Here is a 19135-nt window from a genome sequence, read left to right as displayed (position 1 = left end):
TAACATCCTATGTTTAAAGAACTATGTTATCCACAAGGAAGAGACTCTCGGACAGAATCTATTCTATACTGACTGTGTGCGTGTACAAGCGTCTAAGTGTCTATATGAGATGCGAGGGATAGAAAACTTTCCATGGCAACAGGGCTATGAATCACTTGCAGGAGGACGGAAAGGCTGAGTCCTTTGCTTTGTGAGCTAAAGGAAATGTTTACCTAAATCACTGGACAGGAATGCATCGGCTGAAGAGCAAAATAGATAATTCGAAGGTGAAATACAACTTCTTGGCAGACAGGCGAAAACTGGCCGAGGCAGGCACCGTTAGCTGCACAGGGAGTAGGACAAAGTTCATGGATACAGATGCGAGCTCAAGCTGAAGCTGTCAGAGACAGAGAGCAGGGAAAGGCTTGAGGACAGAATCGGGCCTACTTGCCTGAACTGTAAAAATGAAGTAACTTAGCCATATAAAGTCGGTGGCCTTTCATACTTAGGAATCGAATATCCAGCCCTGTGATGGCGGATCTGACAGAGAACATGTCGACGGTAGACACACATATGTTTGCGTCTTAGAAACTGGAACTGGAGGGAACATACATGTACTTGTAACATGCATATAGAACCGTTGGGGTCCAAGATAGGGGACATAACTGATCAGGAAAATCCACATTTCCACAACTTGCTATTTCTACCGCTGTTTCCAGAGAGAGACGGGCATGCTGACGTACCCACCGTTGGGTGCTGGGATGGAGAGAGGACAGGAATTGTTCTAAATGTATTTTCTCCAAAATCTCCTCTTTAGTGGCTGTCTCCGGTTTCAGCCACCGCGCGGTCAGGTCCTTGATCCGAAACGATAAGGCTCGGGGAGTCTCCTGTGGTCGTTCCTTGACTTGTCGTAGCTTCACCCGGTAGGTCTCGGCATCAATGCCCAATCGTTCCAATATACAGGTTTTGATGTCCGCATACGGAGTGGTGCCTTGTACGTTCGCTTGCTGATATGCTGCCTGTAATTCGCCAGTGAGTAAGGGCCCTAGGTAATGTCCCCAACGGTCTATAGGCCATGAGGCGGCCTGGGCTAACCGTTCAAAGTTTGTGAAGAAGAAATCCGGGTCTTCTCCCGGTACGAACTTTTGGAGGACCACCGAAGGTAGGGAGGCTGTTGGTCTCTGTTGCTCCAAAACCGTGGTCAGCTTACCCAGCGCCTGTTCGTGGGTGTTTCCCTGGCCTTTCAGGACGTCATGGAGCTGCCCTCGGTCGTCTTCGGCTGTTTTTAGGAAGCGTTCCATCAGGTTCCCGAGTTGTTCTTGGGAGGCAGCCATCCTCTGCATTACGGCCTCCATGTCTCCAGCGGATCCCACTTCTGACACCAACTGTGATCGTGGGGATGTGGCGGGCTGGAATAACAGACGAGGAGGCCAGATATAGTGGGCTATAGTGCGTTTCTTTAATATACACAAGTTCCAGTATAGGGTTGAGAGTCACGGGTAACGGGGTGATGGTTCTCGTCTCGGTCGTCGTTGTCGGGGTTTCTGGTACGCTTCCCGCTCTTGGCACTCTTCGGCGGTGGTAGACCGGGGTAGGTGTTCCTCGGAGGACCGAAAGAAAAACAAACAGAGGAGCCGTCAGTCCTGCAGGGATTCTGCGGAAGATACCGTCCCCGAGACCCACAATGTGATGAAGAGGAAACGGACCGTGAGGGGGGGGGGAAAGAAATGGGTCGAGGAGGAAAAAAGGACAAGACTGAGGGTGCTCGGAAAGGGTTTGTGAGAAATAGGACTTATAGTGTAAACAGTGCTGTATAGTATTTACAAGGGGGTTGGACGTGACTGTAGAAGTGAGGGAGTCTATATACAAGGAGGCTTCTATGGTTTTACACAGCGTACCTAGCGAGCTAGAATATGGGGGAAGGTACTCACACGCTCCGCCGTAACTCTCCTTTGAGTTACGGCCGCTCTTCAGCTACCTCCGGAGGACTCCACCAGTCTTCCGACCATTCCTCGAGGTCCCCACTTCCGTCTTCTCCTTCCTCCGTATCGCCAGTCGAGAGTTCCTGCCACGATCTTCCGACTCCTTCGTTCTTCTCAATTCCGTCTTTTCTGTGGTCGTCCACCGGGGAGGGGGAGGGACTTCCGGGGTACCGGTCGAATCCTTCCGGTCTGTCGTCACATCGGATTGGACCCTGTAAGAGAGAGAGGGGCGGGGTCGTCGTTGTCACGGACTCTTTGGAGATCATATCGTTTGGCGTGTCCGGGAAGGGAGAACTCCGTAAAGGAGGTAATCCGGGTGGTACACGGGAGGGTTTAGGGTTCGGGGAAAAGGGTCCCTCACAGTGCTAAATCTAGGGTTTCTTTTACTGTGTCTTTTAATAATTGTGTATGCGTGTTAATTTAGTATAATATGGCTATTAGTGCTTTAAATGTAAAAAAAAAAGTGTTACAACTTAAAAAAAGCATTTGCAATGTAATAGGTCTCGCATTTACGCGAGTTTGAGCTATTGGCATTGCAAATGACAATGCCTTTTATTTTTGTTTTCCTTTTTACAGCATACATAAAAGGCATTGTCATTTACAATGCCAATAGCTTAAACTCGCGTAAATGCGAGACCTATTGCATTGCAAATGCTTGTTTTTAATCTTGTGGTACTTGGGGAACAAAATGAAAAGGATTGGTGTCCATTTTAGCAAGAAGACCTCCTGATGCCTAGCTTGATATTTCCCCCATAAAGTTTACTCATAAAAATAAGTAAAGAGCTCATGGAGAGCCTGCCTAGCAACAACGGTGGCTTACGAGGAGCACCTGTATGATGAAACGTGTTGCCTAGTGTCTGTGAGCGGTCTGCATCCTTTCAAGATAAGAACCAGTGTTAAGGTTTCGAATTCTTTTTTCTATTAGAATTGAAGAAATTCTCGATTGTCATCACTAAGGAATGGTCTTACTGTCCTGCTTAATATTGCCTATAGGAGTCATGCCCTAAGTTTGATTTATCATTTTTACCAGGGTTCTGAAATTTTTTATATCACCTTATGGAGGAATACTTGTCTTCAGACCATCAGGGCAGCATCGTCAGCTTTAGAATGCTTGTCCTGTCTACACAATCTACAGGGTAGTTAAGTGACCTATTTCACAGGCAGTGTAAGCAAGTATGACTCTCTAAACGCCAGCTCAAAGGGAGCAGTTTCACAAATTGGCGAAGCCTCTGCTTTTGTAACCTTCTTAGGTCGCACGTTGTTGCTTGCAAGACATTTGTTTACAGGGGGCTTAGAGTCTGCCCATTACTTACCATTGGTAAGCTTCATTGTCACTTTCATTTTCTTGGTTCTCTTAAAAAAAACTGACACGGCCAGCGCTGACCACCTCATAGCGGTTTTTTTTCTTTCAGCCATGCTGCTGTACAACATAGCCGAAAGACATAGAAAAGGCCAATAGCTCTCTAGTAGGCTAGACTCATTGGCTTTGCCAATGCCTGTTATTTTAAACTTGGCAGGAGTCTCTGCTTTGATCACATCTTAGTATCTTGGTTTTAAATTTGTTTTGCACTAGTGAATTGGTGAGGAGAAAATTAATCAGTGAGCCAAATGTATAAACCAGTAATTCTACCACTCCTCTTCTAATGTAAAAAAAAAACAAGGTGCTGAATGGAATGTTTGAATTAATCTCAGCCACTGGCAATCACATGGGCCGCATCCCAAACCTTTGTTTCTCAGCCAGGTATAGTTTGGTTCCACTGAGCCCATAACAAGAGTGAAACTGGTCCTGGGTTGCTTGTATTCCATCCAGTCAGGGAGGACCTGGGCTGGCAGTTTAGGCTAGACTCCTCCTATTAGCAGTAAGTTCAATACTAATTTGCATACGGCTGGGTCCTAACTGAGGTGGCATGGTGGGCAACATAAATATGGAAAGGGATGCGGCCCGAGCGATTGTCAGTGGCTGAGATTAATTCAAGCATGTTGTTTTGCATTTGACTCCCTAAGTGCACCGGTTATGCCCAGACGTGGGTCCCAGGCTCACTGTCGACCAAGGATATACCTGTCTAAAGAGTACTAACTAGGGTGAAACCGGTCCTAGGTTGCTTGTGCCTGGTAGGGCTGGACTGTTCCCATGATGAGCAAGGTCAAGACTGATTTGCATATGGCTGGGTCCAAACTGAGGTGGCATGGAGGGCAAACAATGATGGACTGGGAAGCGGCCCGAGCTATTGCCAGTGGCTGAGATGAATTCAGTTGTTCCATCCATCACCTTGTTTTTGCATTTGACTTGTAGTTATAAGACTCTCGCATATTATCATTGTCTAGCGCCATCTGTTGCTCATTCTTGGCGATAGGTTAAATAACCAGACATTTTACACAGGCACCCATGCACACACGTATAATAACTGAGGACGAGGGACGCAGTGCACTTACATGGTTGTCCCAATTTTTCATCCATTCCTGGTCGCCCGGCGGAGACCGGTTCTCCCTTGTGTATAGCAGGACGGTGTCCGATGCACTAAGAGTCAATATATAACGCTTCCTGTTTTTTTGCACAGAACTTGCCAGATTGTAGCAACTCCGTGGGAGTCAACATTGTGTAACCAGAGTGACTCATAAGCCAACAGTACAATAAAAGTGGATTCAAATCACGCTGCACCTTGATGACTCATTGCTTAGCCGGAGTGCTTCCCCCCACCCCCGGGACACTGAAAGTGCTCCCATTTTGACTACCTTGCTGCAGGTTACGCTGCCACCAACATTGAAAAATGCGTGTACTTGAAGCTGAACTTTCCGGGCGGAGCACTGCGTGTACCTTTCGTGTTGAAGAATCCGGTTACACTGCCTGCGCTGTGAAAGAAAGGCTGGTTTCGGAATTCCATTCACACAGGAAGTCTCTTCTGAATCTGCCTTTGGTGACTTGTGGGCGCCGGAGTATAGAACGCAGGGGTTGTCAGAGGGCTACCAGGTGAATACCGGGTACAGGTAAGTAAGGGTGTATTATAGTGTTGTTTCATATGTTCATTTCTGAAAGCTAAATGAGGACCGATTGTTCGTTTAATTGCAATTTGAGACTGCCTTTAATGCTCCCCAATACCAGTCTCTTCAGTGAACTCATTGGTAATTACATTTATTTTGGTCGCCCTTATTTACCAGTGTACCAACTGGACCTTTCTTTTGGGATATGCGGAATTGTATTGATACTATGCGCCTATATTTTTCTTAAAAGATTTACGTTTTAAAATGTTAACCCATACATTTAGGGCAATAAATCTGTCCAATTCATTGGTAAAAAGTATATACGTTAAATATTGTTTTGTGTATATACAAATCCCTGCAAGAAAATATGAAGTCTTGTTTAAGCGAAGGCACAGTTGTAACTTTAAAATTAATTGCGTTTGAATAAATAACACTGAGGCACATATCTATAGAATTATGTTGTTCATATATATGTTGGGAATTTTTTTACAATGCTTACAGTTAGTCCAAATACTGTGCTTTTAAAAAAATCTTTTGTTAAACGAATCAGCTCACCTAGGTATGATCTCAATGCAGAATTTGGAAAGTCTATACCAAACGCCTTAGTCGGCTGTAACACAGATTTACATTTCTTCTTGCTATCCTTAGCGTTTCTATCATATCGTTGTGCTGTGAACTAATAGAAAAGTTATTCTCTAAGGTACAAGCAGAGGACCTTGCCATGTGCGAAGGGCATCCTTGTATATCACACTGATTTAATAAGTGCCTGTCGCAGCTGGAAGTTGACATGATACTGGCATTTACCTTAACTACAGCCTGTTTTTATTGAGAATTTGTACCGTCTGTCTGCATCCACGTAACACGGCTATATGGCTGCGTTGGCTATATTTTAAAGGAGTGGCAGTGCTGTAGGTAATTCCTACACTTGAAGGCAGCTGATGACAGTGTGATTAAGTATATTTATATGTTAAATGTGAGGAAGCTACAGTGGTTTATGGGCTCATAAATCATTCTTTTCTTTAGTGAATCTGCAGAAGAAGACATATGGAGACCCTTATATAAAATCACTCCCATCTGACTGCCAGCTGAACATGCCAGGGGCCCATCTGGTAAAAGGTATGTACAGGTGTTAACAAAACGTTGTTAGGATCTTTAGTGCCCCCCATGTTGTAAATTACATACAACAGATATAAAATTAGAGTTCTCTTAAGTAACACAGCTTGGAAGCCCCTCAGCTACTAGAAGGTTCTAAAGAGTGTGTGCATATGTGTGTGTGCGCAAAAGTCAGGTTGTCTTTGCTACAGCTTGAATCTGCAACCTGTACGAGTCTTGCACACAATTTCATGACATTTCATCATGTAGAGTACAGTGTACTACTTACAGAGTGCACCAGATTTGATGTACTCCATTAGTATTTACTTTATTAAATATCAAGGTTTTTTTGTATAGCAGCGGACACTTCAAAGAATCCTTGAGGCAAAGGAAAATTGTGATTGAATATTAGTCCAGTTTGCTCCTGTTTCGACCAGTGTAGAAGGAACAACAATCAAATATTGGGTACATTATCAGCATTTCATGATTGTCTTTGGAGCACGTGGTTACTTATAAGCTAGCAGGTAGTTTTGAGTTCCTATGCCACTTTGAGGCAATTCAGTCTGCCATACAAGCTACACATCGGATAGGGACAGCGATACCTACAGTGCTTGATTTGGTACTACCTAAGGTAAGGGGCAGATGTCTGCTCTCACGATATTGGCCCTCTGCAGCCTTTGACCGATTGGAACAGTACCTGACCAGAACTGCAGTGAACCCCTTAGAGTGGTCAGAATCTTACCAACAGTACTGGATTTATGGATGACAAGAGTTAACCAGGTGTCACCTCCTGGCTCAGCACTTTTTGTCATTCCCCATGGTAGCACGTTGTTGCTCTACTGTTGAGGCTCTATGAAGGGCTGTCACTGCACTGACATGGATCTAATTGTTGTATTTAATCCTTAACCCTATATCCACACCGGCCACCCTAGAGGTTACTTATACAAGTCAGTTAGATTACATTGTTTTATTGATCTGCACCACTGGATAGAACTTAGCTTTCTGCTGACTGGTCTGTCACCTGTTATGTAAAATACGCAGATACTCGGTCAAGATGGTCCCTTGGAAGATTTTCCATTTAGTGGTAGGAAGCGAGGCGCCCATAAGCAGGTTTTGAGTAATCTAGGATCAGTCTTCTTCCACCGTACATCGGACATGCTCCTGGTACCAGTCAGTTAAGGGGTTGCCCTGCGAGCTTTAGCCTTTTCAATACATTTGAGCGACCATTGCTTTAAACTAAATTAATGAATATAAATGTAATTAGATGAGAGAGGACTTGCGAAAGTGTCTTTGACATTGAAGTTAAGCAATTTAAGTCATGGTTCAGAGAACCTGCATGAGAAAGAACACAATGTCTTTCTCATGCTTACCAGTGCATTTGCAGTTGAATGGTTGTTAGTTAAAGCAACTTTCTCACCAGACTATTTTCCAGTACATTGTATCACTAACTCAAGCCAGTAAAGTGCTGCCAAAGCTCTTTTTATGGTCAGATGATTTTCCTTCTCCGTAGAACAGCCTTTGATGTAGATGTTGATCTATTGTACTTGGTCCTCTTCCATTTCCAGTAAACTGGGAGCAGTATGGCAGTGCTGTACAGATCCGCGTAGAGCAAAGAGGGCTACGAAGAAACCTCTTCTGGGAAATTAGTGACACTAGCGGAAAAGCCTAAACCTCATTGGGATGTGGGTAAAGTAGTGCGCAGTGGAGTCCAAGAGAGCAGAATTGTACAGGAAGGATTTGAGGGCTCGTGTTACGAACATATGATGTGGTTTGTACCTGTGGATAGATTCATAGATTGTAATAAAGTTTCCATGCATCGGGGCTTTTTCCTTGCTGGCTTTGTTCGAAATATTCTCAAAGTAAATTGAAATCGCTCAGTAAGACCGCCGTTATTGTTATTGAGTTTATAACAATGTATTGAAGATGTTCCAAAATATTGGTCACACAGAATTTTGGGATTCTCAATTTTAACAGATGCTATACTTTCTATAAAGACACTTTGAGTATCCTGTTGCATGCATGTTTTTGATGATAGTATGGCAGTTGCCTTTTACTGCTCGATAACTCTGCCTGTAATTTCCATTATTTCAATAGCAGCTGCCACAGTAATAAAAAGTTATCTGAATTGAAGATTTGCTGCTTCTTCTAGCCATACTTGAGCAAATGTGGGGTCAGAGGGGAGACGCGATTGATTGGCTCTTAATTTTGGCCACACCCTCAAAAAGGCTTTCTCTGATGCTAAATGCTTTGGAATCACTTTTTAAATTTGTATATCCTGTCTAGTCTTTTTGCAGTTCAAAATCATTATGCACCCTTCCTGGCCTGTTAACATACAGAGAGCTTTGTGGAAAGATATTGGTCTTTCCTGTGGCATCGTCTTTGAAAACTGCTTAAGGCTGTGTCACAGAGGCCTCCATCATGCTTACACACCTTGCTTAGCAAATAAACACAGTCCCATTGACAGACATAGAAGGATGGGAGTTAGAGACCTCTTGTGCTTAGAGACTTAACATTTTGCAGAGCCCGCACCTAGCCTCAAACATTTTTATGGCTGTCTCATAACTACCTTTTGATTAAACAAGTATTTCAGTATTTCTACAGTTTTAGAAACGACTCTAGAGCTTCTTTTCATATTTTCACTTTAATTATTTTAAATATTTTTATGTGGCTTGACCAAAGATGTGTACATTAATTTAAGATAATTGGTGTTGTCGTTCATCTCACATGTGCATTTCGAAATGTCCAGTGCACCTTTGCATCTATTCATTCTGAATTTATGCAACAAATAAGCAACACGACTTGTGGAAAGCAGGGTGTGGAAAGATTTGGGTGCGTCACACTGCTGCTTCCAAGCTTATGTTCATGGGTGTTCTGGAAAGGAACATAGCTGTCAAGTTTCCCAGGTCCATGCATGATGTGCTACTCCAGTGCAGATTTTTTTCTGGGACATGTTGTGCCGTTTTATAAAGAACAAACAAGACTGTGAGTCCCAGAATTCAAAGAAAAAACCTGGATGGGAGCAGCACATCCTGCATGGAACTATGAAGCATGGCAGGGCAGAAGGAACATATTGTGCGTTGAAGTACCAACCAACGAAAATGGCGCATTGTCTCCATTACTGCTCAAATAGCTACAGTTAGGCAATTGTATCAAGTTCAGGATAGAGCGTTCCGAATACTGTAGATATTGTTTGTTGCGACTATCCGCCAACATTGCAAGACACAGAAAGATAGTAAACAAAAGTGCTCAACCAGCAGCTACAAATCGCTAAAATAGATCACTACAGATACCGCAGTGGGTCATTACATCACTTGAATAATTTGAACTTGAGATGCAGCATTCTTCTCAGTTGTTAAATGCCTTTCATTGAAACTGGTAAGCAGCAGAAGAGACCATCACTTCTTCTCTCGTTATGAGGAATTCAAAAATCACATCCACAAGTTTTAGTGGAAGCATCAAAATGAAACTTGGTGTCCGTTCCTTCTGGATTGGCTCCAGTCCTTGTGGCACAGGTACTAGTCGGTTCGCAAGTGAGCGGAGTTCTAGTCCCCCTAGCACAGCACTGTAACGCCTTTCTCATGACTCTTGCCCTTGCATTGGTACCCACTCCATTCCCTCTGACATATTATTTTTTATAATTTGGAATGACCCGATTCATCCTCCAAGCTCTCTGTACGAGAAACAAGTAAGCTAATTCAGATAGTAAGCCGTACACTGATAGGCACAAGTACATACATCCAGCAAAGAGATACTTCCATGTCTTGGTCAAAGTCTTCTAGGAAGTCTCTAATAGGACCCCTAAGCCCATCCAGGAGAATGAGGACACATACTTGTTGGTGGCTAAAAGGCTTTCTAACAAGCATCCTCCCCAATGGCTCAGCCCCACCCAGCAGAATGACAGGCACTGCACCCTTTATGCAATGTGCAATATTACCCTGTTGTTGGGCTCTTGTTTCTGGGCTTCATCCAAGACCATGTACTACATACTATGCACCCTGGGTATTCTTGTCTGTCTGCCCTGCTCCATAGTGCCTTTGCCACCTTGGAATTAGACAACCTAAATGTGTTTTTGTTGAATGGTTCATATGTTCTCGGACTTTCTCTTATGCTGTCACATTGCCTGGTTATGTCAGCTCTTGTATTTTTTGTTGTACCACACTAGGGTCTTAGTTTAATTGCACATTCCCTGCCCTTCTGGGTTGAGATTTGTTTTCCTCTAGAATTTGTGTTTTTCTCTTCGAGTGTCCCTTTGCGGAACCCCTACTTGGTGCTCCAAATGACACCTCCTGTGCTTGTTGTCATAGTCCAAGAAATTGCCTTTCTCTGTTAACCTTAGCATCTTGTGTACTGAAAATTACATGTTTACGGTCTTTCTTGTGTTTTTTTTTTTATTATCATGTTTAAAAATGTCATAACTGTGCAAATGTTGTACTATTTATCCCGCAGGTGTCTCCAACCAGTCAATCGCGAGCTACCAGTAGCACCAGTACAACTTCAAAGTAGCTTGCAGCCTTGAGTAAATTTAAATAAGCACAGGGTAACATTTTTCTTTTAATGGTAAGGGAAGACTGTATTTACTTTCCATTATTATCATCAGGCTGCAGATAGCAGAACCTGATAAGGAGCAGTGGTCAGCCAGATTTATGTCCCAGGCTGGGTCACAGAGGTGTAGAAACTGAAGCACTGAAGTATTTAACTCTTAAATAAAAGTCCTTGTCAACTTAATATTGGAGTGTGAGCACAAAATTATGTTTCAGAATGCTTTTAAATGGGTAACAATTAAAATGAAAGGTTACCTTAATGATTAAAACTTTTAATTTAAATTTTCTCCCATTTTAAAGTGTCGAATTTACAAGTAGCAGGCATTTTGCACCCCAGTGGCCAGTAGACACTGTCATATTTATAACCGAAAATAGTAATTGTTTTCAAATGGAAGAAATTTAAAGTGAGGAAAACGTTTTCTATGGAACATTAGGTATTAATGTCTTTATCCACTTTCAATTAAGCCAAATACATCTTGAGCATGTTTATTCACTTTAAATTCCTCCCATTTAAAAAAATGTATTTTTCTACTATAAATATGACACCATGTCTGCAGGCCCCTGGGAGCAAGATGCTTGGTATTTGTAAATGTGACACTTGTAAATGAGAGAAAATTTTAATTATGAGTTTTATGGAATCCATAAGAACAAAGTTAACTCTTCAGTTTAATTTTTTCAATACAATTCCATACTTCTAAGTTAAAACTTAAAGTGCAGAAAAATGTTCCATATTCAGAACATGTATGCAGAACATTTTCCTGCACTTTTCATTTGTGTTAATGATGTAACAGTGCCACATAAGGCAACAGGTATGTCCTGTGCCACAAGTATATACGAAACAGGCTCTCAGTTACTCATACACAAATATTCCATCGATACGCACACATGTTCATACAAACCCCAAAGACCACGTTCTCACTGACACACATCACAGCCCTGTCATAGTGCCCCTAGTCAAAGTATTTTGTTCGAACCATAGCATCTGGCTCTATGGACATTAGGCTTAAAGCCAATTAGGCTGGGTGTGGGGTTGTCTAGTAACAATGTGCAAGATGCTTAGCCTTCGGTAGCTCACAATAATTTTTCTGACCAGAAGTAGATCTCACTACAGAAAAAGTTGGAGACCCCATTTTATCGCAATGTAATAGACATCACAACTCTGTATTCAAAAAGACAAAAATGTTTCATACATCAACAAAACATTTAGCAGTGCCTAGATTTTACTTTGTCCTAATGTTTAGGTTACATTAAAACAATAGAAAAATTAAAAGAACTGAAATATGAAAGCAAAATGTAAAGAAGTTAAACAGATGGAAAATGGCAAACAAACAACATACATTCATCACATTCACCCCACATCCCTTTAGCAGGGGAGTAAATTAATACCTACCTACCCCTGATGAGAAAGGTCCTCTTCATAATGGTATTTCACTTTAAATTAACTCCAGATTCTTTGTGGTTAGATTACCAGTAATTTCCATTCTGGTTAAATGTATCAAAGAGGCTAGTAATAATTAGCTTTGTAGCCAGTTAATCAGAATATGCTGTTTACCTGTTGCAGGTTCCTGTTTTAGCCCGAGCTTCATTAAACTCCGATCATGCCCAGCACCATACCAACACAAAAATCAAGAGAAAATTCTAAGTTCCTCACTAGCAAATCATTTATGTAAAAACTGCCACATCGGAATGGGTTTTTCTGTGACTTTGAGTAGTTTATGTTGTATCTCCTTTTCAGTTGCAGCCTTTTCTACGTATCCCTAAGCACAAAGTAGACCAGCATTGGCAAAGTCGGCAGCTGTGGTCATAGCAGGCTGGTGTGATGGATACACAGTATTCATAGCGTCACAGTATTGAAATTGTTATTAGTTTTAATATTTATTTCAAATAAAAACATACAAACGTATGCTGCAGTGACAACAATATGAGATTAAAAACCATATCTAAATGTGCTAATTTCATAAAACCTGGAAACCTTTTAAGCACATAACCAGTAAGACACTGACTTAATTGTTTGGGGAGTTAGATTAGACTCTGTGTCTCTGAAGCCTTATTAACGAACCCAAAACGGCTTTGATACAGGATCAATTTAAATCAAATGCATTATATCTTGAATCCCCCTACATTTTGAATTCAGATATAGTTTTTACTGTATCAAGAGTTGATTATGAATGACAGTAGGATATATTGTTTCTAAAACACCTTCCTTTGAACACAGCTCTTCAAACTTGCTTTAGATCAATCCTTGCTTTGGCTTTTAAGCATTGCTGCCACACTCTTGGCTAGAGCTTTCAACTCATTTTATAGCATGGTTTAAATGTGCTTTTTCAAGAAACTGTACTTTCACAGTGCTGTATATAATTGGGATCCAAGAGATCCTTAGGGTGCTTGAGACAATATGTGCCATTTTTTTTTATTACAGTGTTGCTCGAATATGAATTTACCTTAAATAAATTAAAAGACAAGAGGCGTTTAGCAAAACAGGGACAGGTAGGTTAAATCAAAAACCGCTGCCAGGAACGTATCGACAGAGGTGCATCTGAAGACAATCTCAAAGTTAACAAGTTTTGGCCGCACATATTTACATTTTGTGGGTACAATAAAACACTTCAACATTCTTTGAAAAGCATCATAGTCAAAAATAACAAGAAAACCATCTGATAAGGGGGATACAGATGGCTCTCGACCTCGGGGAGAGCCAGTGTGGGCCAGTGTGTGCATGACCAGATGTCCGGTGTGGTGAGTGCATTATCACCTCATGCGGTGTGCATGTTGTGTCCTGATTGGCTGAGTGTTCCTACATATGGCATCTAACTTAGTGGTATTTTGGGAACACGCGCCTTTGGCCAAACGTGTTTTATTGGTGTCAATCTTCTCAGTCCTGTTTGTGTTCTGTCTACCTATATATGGGATTGATCAGGGTTTTTGGCTGGGTCCGCGTTTGTCTGTGGCCTAAGTGTAACCCCACCTGTAAGCTGTCAAAAGGTAGCGTTGGGTTTGGGTCGCACGACCTGTCTGATAGCGTTTCTTGACTCTGGGTTGATGGGGAGGCCATCTCGGATAAATACGACAACAATCATGAGTTTGGGAGTGCGAACATGTGTAACATAGCGGTCATTGATACCATATGTTCGAGGCATATGAGCTGCAGATTACACACTGTGCATAGATCGCCATCTGGTGTTGGGCCCGGATGTTTGCAGTTGTTTTTCTCTTGGAAAGTCTTTGGAAGTCACAAGGTATGTGACTCTTCCTTTGGATCATATTGCGCATGGGCTTCGGCTCCATCCTCAGATTGTTTTTTTCCGCCATCGGGCTCGGATGTGTTCTTCGCGCTCCAGTTCATAACCGTTCCAGTTCTCCCGCGGCGCGCAATCCTGCCCCGTTCGACGATATTGTCTCGATCGCGTTCTCCACACTCGACGCGACTCAACGAACGAAGTCTTCAATTCCGGTCGTCGACGAAGGCCTTCGGGCCTACCTGAGCCTCCTGTCCTGGCTGATGAAAGGACGCCATTTATAAAGTGTCCTCAATGTGGGTCGAAGTTCCCCCACACCGATCTACATGAGTTGTGCAACCTCTGCCTCTCTCCAGAACACGAGGCAAGGGACTGTCCAGCTTGCGCCTCCTTCCGATCGAAGAAAACAATTCGGGACCGACGAGCAAGGAGAACTATGGCTCACTCGTGGACTTCGATCCCCGACGACATCTTCGACAAAGGCGTCGATGTTCAGGAAAACAGCACACCAAAGAAAACATCATCAGCGCCTCCGAAGCTGACGACTCCGACGTCGAGGACATCACTCCGGCACAGAGGGCCGTGAGTACAAACGTCAACCCTGGCCCCAAACCCCCCTCCATGCCATTAAAAAAGGCTTCGGTCACGCCTTCGGGCCTAGGTATGCACAGAGAGATTGCTTCCCATACCTCGCTTCCGGGCCCGGTTAAGAATCCCATCAAGCCTTCAGGCAGCTCGGGCTCAAGCCAGCCTACCCTCGGTGCAGAAAAACTCTCGTCGGCACCGAAAAAGAAAACGCCCCTTTCCTCCTCCGCACTGAGCTCGACACCAAAGCACTCCTCGGCTCCTCGGCACCGAAAACATCCTCGGAGCCGAGCAAACAACCAAAGAGCCTCGACTCCCAAGCCTCTAAGCCGAAACCCACCTCTGAACCGAGGAAAACAAAAGGCATTTCTAAACACCACGGTTCCAAACAAAGAACCAGTGCCGATTCGACGCGTAAAAAACCCACGGCTCTGACACCTTCGGCACCGAAGGATACAGATGAACTGTTTCGACCCGATCATTACCAAAAAACCCTCGTAAAGGATCCAAACACTGGACATTTGACGCTTAGCACCAGAAAAAGACTACTGGACAAGCCTACACCAGCTCCACCACCAATAAGGAGAGACTTTGCCACCTCCCCTTTAAGGATTCCTTCTCCTCCTCCTCCTCCACCTCCTCCAGCCCCCCTAGCCCATCATTCTCCCACACCACCTTCAGATGAGGATGATGATGATATTTACTATAACACAGGGGATGGAGTGGGCGACCAACCCACAGGGGACCCTACTCCTACGGGCTCCCCAGACCCACGGGATGACTACAACATTCCAGACGTCCCTAACATCCCGCAGGATGATCTTTACCCTTCCAGACCCTTCCCCCCCCCAGAGGACATAATGGGCTTTAACCAGCTACTCCATAGGGCTGCCCACTACCACGGGGTTGATCTCCACACAGACCCCGTGGAAGAGGATTTCCTCTTAGACACATTTGACACTGCACAGAGGTCCACCTCAATTCTGCCCATGCTTAAGGGGGTTATTAAGCATGCACCAGAGGCCTTCAAAGACCCGGTTAGGGCCAGGGTCATCAACCCTCGCATTGAGAAAAAATATAAGGCTGCACCAACAGATCCAACCTACATTAGAGGCCCCGCACCACTAGACTCCCTGGTAGTCTCCAATGCGAGGAAACGAGCCAATTCCCAGGAATCAGGTGAGGCTCCACCGCCATATAAAGAGTCTAAACTCCTGGACGCCTCTGGCAAGCGGACGGCGTCCCAGGCGGCCAACATATGGCGAATTGCTAACACCCAAGCGCTCCTCGCCAGATATGACAGGGCACATTATGACGAGCTGGAGTCTATAATACAACACCTCCCTGACAAATATAAAAATAGGGCCAACAAACTAATTCAGGAGGGTAAAACCATCACCAATACCTCCATCCGTTGTGCCCTCGATGCAGCTGACACCGCCTCCAGGGCAATAAATACCAGCGTCCTTCTGCGTAGACATGCATGGCTACGCATTCCTTCTGTGTAGACATGCATGGCTACGCATTTCAGGGTTCAAACCTGAGGTTCAGAGTTCCATCCTCAACCACCCCTTTAATGAGAAACACCTGTTTGGCCCTAATGTCGACGTAGTCCTCGAAAAAATGAAAAAGGACACAGACACGGCAACATCTATGGGAGCCTTGCAGTCGCATGCTCCCAGGCGCTCCTTTCGCCGTTCCTCCTTTAGAAGCACCACCAGAGGCTACTCCTCCGACAGCGCCTCCACTTTCTACAAGGCCCCAACCCAATCCACCTTCACTAGGGGTTACCAAAGAGGCGGTTACAGGGGTAACAATAACAAAGGCAGAGGCAAAACTAACACCTCCCGCCCTGCCTCCACCCCCACCCAATGACTTCCCTCCACTCCCCCCAGACTATTCCACTCCAGTCGGGGGCAGGCTCCAAAATGTCCTTCCTGTCTGGGCTACCATCACCTCAGACTGATGGGTGCAACAGATAATTCAATCAGGCTACTGTCTAGAACTAACATCTACTCCCCCAAACATTCCACCTAAACAGCGCCCAATGTCACAGGAACATTTGTCACTTTTAAAGCAGGAAGTGATCTCCCTCCTACAAAAAGGTGCAATAGAACCAGTTCCTACCCACCAACAAAACAAGGGAGTTTACTCCCTATATTTTCTCATACCAAAAAAGGACGGCTCTCTAAGACCCATTCTGGACCTCAGACCCCTAAACGAATACATACACTCAAACCACTTTCACATGGTCACACTCCAGCAGATACTTCCTCTGCTCTCCCAGAACGACTTCCTTGCCACCATAGACCTCTAGGACGCCTATTTCCACATTCCCGTTCACAACGCTCACAGGAAGTTCCTCAAATTCGTAGTGGACGGTTAGCACTACCAATTCAAAGTACTCCCATTCGGAGTCACCACAGCACCACGACTGTTTACCAAGTGCCTAGCGGTAGTGGCAGCACACCTGAGAAGACAACACATCCACGTCTTCCCATACCTAGACGACTGGCTCATAAAAGCCAGCTCATACAACCAGTGTGTACAACACACTCACGCCACTATCCAACTACTTCACGACCTGGGCTTCACAGTAAACTACGCCAAGTCCCATCTGCATCCGTCCCATGTACAATAATACCTCGGTGCCACCATAAACACCTCAAAAGCGCTAGCCTACCCCAGTCCCGCCAGGATAGCAAGCATACAGGCTCTTCGCGCCAAATTTCAACCACAACACTCACTTCCAGCCCGAGTGTTTATGCAACTTATAGGGATGATGGCCTCTTGCATATTCATAGTACCTCATGCAAGACTCCAGATGCGTCCTCTCCAAGAGTGCTTAGCACGCCAATGGAACCAGGCTCCGGGTTAATTAGCAGATTTGGTGTTGGTAGACGGTCGTGCCCATTGGTCTCTGCAGTGGTGGACCACCAAAAACCTTTCCAAAAGGCGACCGTTCCTAGAGCCGGTTCCTCAAATAGTTCTAACTGCGGACGCATCGCTCTCCGGCTGGGGAGCTCACCTACTACATCAAACCATGCAGTGCAGGTGGACACCTCAACAAAAGTTACTCCACATCAACCATCTGGAGTTACTGGCCATATTCCTAGCCCTAAAATCCTATCAAACACACGTCTCAGGCAAGGCTGTCTTAGTCCGCACAGACAACATGACAGCCATGTACTACATCCAAAAACAGGGTGGCACACACTCTCTGCAGCTCTCTCACCTAGCGCAGAGCATATGGAGGTGGGCCATACCTCAAAGCATTTTTCTCCAAGAACACCATGTCCCAGGAGTCCAAAAGACCATTGCAGATCTCTTGAGCCGTCAAACACAACAGATCCACGAGTGGGAACTTCATCCTCAAGTTCTTCAACCATTCTTTCAAATGTGGGGGCAACCACAAATAGACCTCTTCGCCACCCACGAAAACGCCAAATGCCCAAGCTTCGCCGCCAGATATCCACACCCATTGTCCAAAGGCAATGCGATATGGATGAACTGGTCAGGCAGATTTGCGTACGCTTTTCCGCCTCTCCCACTCATTCCACTAGTGGTGCGCAAGCTACAGCAACATTCCCTAACTTTCATCCTAGTTGCCCCAACTTGGGCCAGACAACCGTGGTACACCACATTGCTGGAACTCACCGTAGTCCTGCACCAAACGTTACACCTCTCTTAACCCAGAACCATGGAGAGATCAGACACCCGGACCCAGCTCAGCTCAACCTTGCGGTCTGGCTCCTGAAATCCTAGAATTTGGTTACCTTAATCTTCCCCCTGACTGTATGAACGTCATTAAAGAAGCTAGACGACCTACCACTAGAGCCTGCTACGCGGCCAAGTGGAAACGTTTTGTGACCTATTGTCACAATAATAACGTCAACCCCTTAAATGTCTCTATCCAACACATCATAGGCTACTTACTACACCTACAAAGATGCAACCTAGCCTACACGTCTATTAGACTACACCTTGCTGCCATAGTAGCGTATCTACAAAATAGACAGCATCTATCACTATTCAGAGTACCTGCCATAAAAGCCTTCATGGAAGGCCTTAAAAGAATAATTCCCCCGCAGAGTTCCACCCTCACCTGTGTGGAACCTAAACATTGTTCTCACAAGACTAATGGGGCCTCCATTTGAACCTTTACATAAATGTGAGCTTCAATTTTTAACATGGAAAACCGCTGAACTTGTAGCCATTACTTCGCTCAGAAGGGTCAGTGAGATACAAGCACTCACCATTCAAGAACCCTTTCTGCAAATGCATCATAATAAGGTTGTTCTCCGCACCAATCCAAAATTCCTTCCTAAAGTCATTTCTCCCTTTCACCTCAATCAATCTGTGGAACTGCCCGTATTCTGCTCGCAGCCACAAACCATCGCAGAAAGAGCTCTACACGCCCTAGATGTCAAAAGAGCTTTACTCTACTACATCGAGAGAACACAACCTTTTCGTAAGACCAAACAACTATTCGTGTCTTTCTCACCACCACACAAAGGCAACCCCATCTCCAAATCTGGGATAGCTAGGTGGATTGTTAAATGCATACATATTTGCTACCACAAAGCAAAACAAACGCTATCTGTTCCCCTAAAGCCCACTCTACACGTAAGATAGGGGCTTCCATGGCATTTTTAGGGAACATCCCCTTAGATGATATCTGCAGAGCAGCTACATGGTCTACACCGCACACTTTCACTAAACACTATTGTGTAGATGTGCA

General features: G+C 44.5%; 1 long non-coding RNA gene across 1 annotated transcript in view; it reads left to right on the top strand.

The window, feature by feature from the left end:
- LOC146855685 (uncharacterized) overlaps nucleotides 1–19135 on the top strand; it is a 407510-nt gene that overhangs the window by 322962 nt on the left and 65413 nt on the right. Inside the window, exon 4 of the long non-coding RNA XR_014981368.1 lies at nucleotides 5964–6056. This is a non-coding gene — a long non-coding RNA (uncharacterized LOC146855685). The remainder of the gene's footprint in view (nucleotides 1–5963; nucleotides 6057–19135) is intronic.

Source organism: Triturus cristatus, chromosome 4_1 (genome assembly GCF_964204655.1).
Source record: "Triturus cristatus chromosome 4_1, aTriCri1.1, whole genome shotgun sequence".
Classification (NCBI taxonomy): domain Eukaryota; kingdom Metazoa; phylum Chordata; class Amphibia; order Caudata; family Salamandridae; genus Triturus; species Triturus cristatus.
This window is presented reverse-complemented; position numbering and strand designations above follow the sequence as displayed.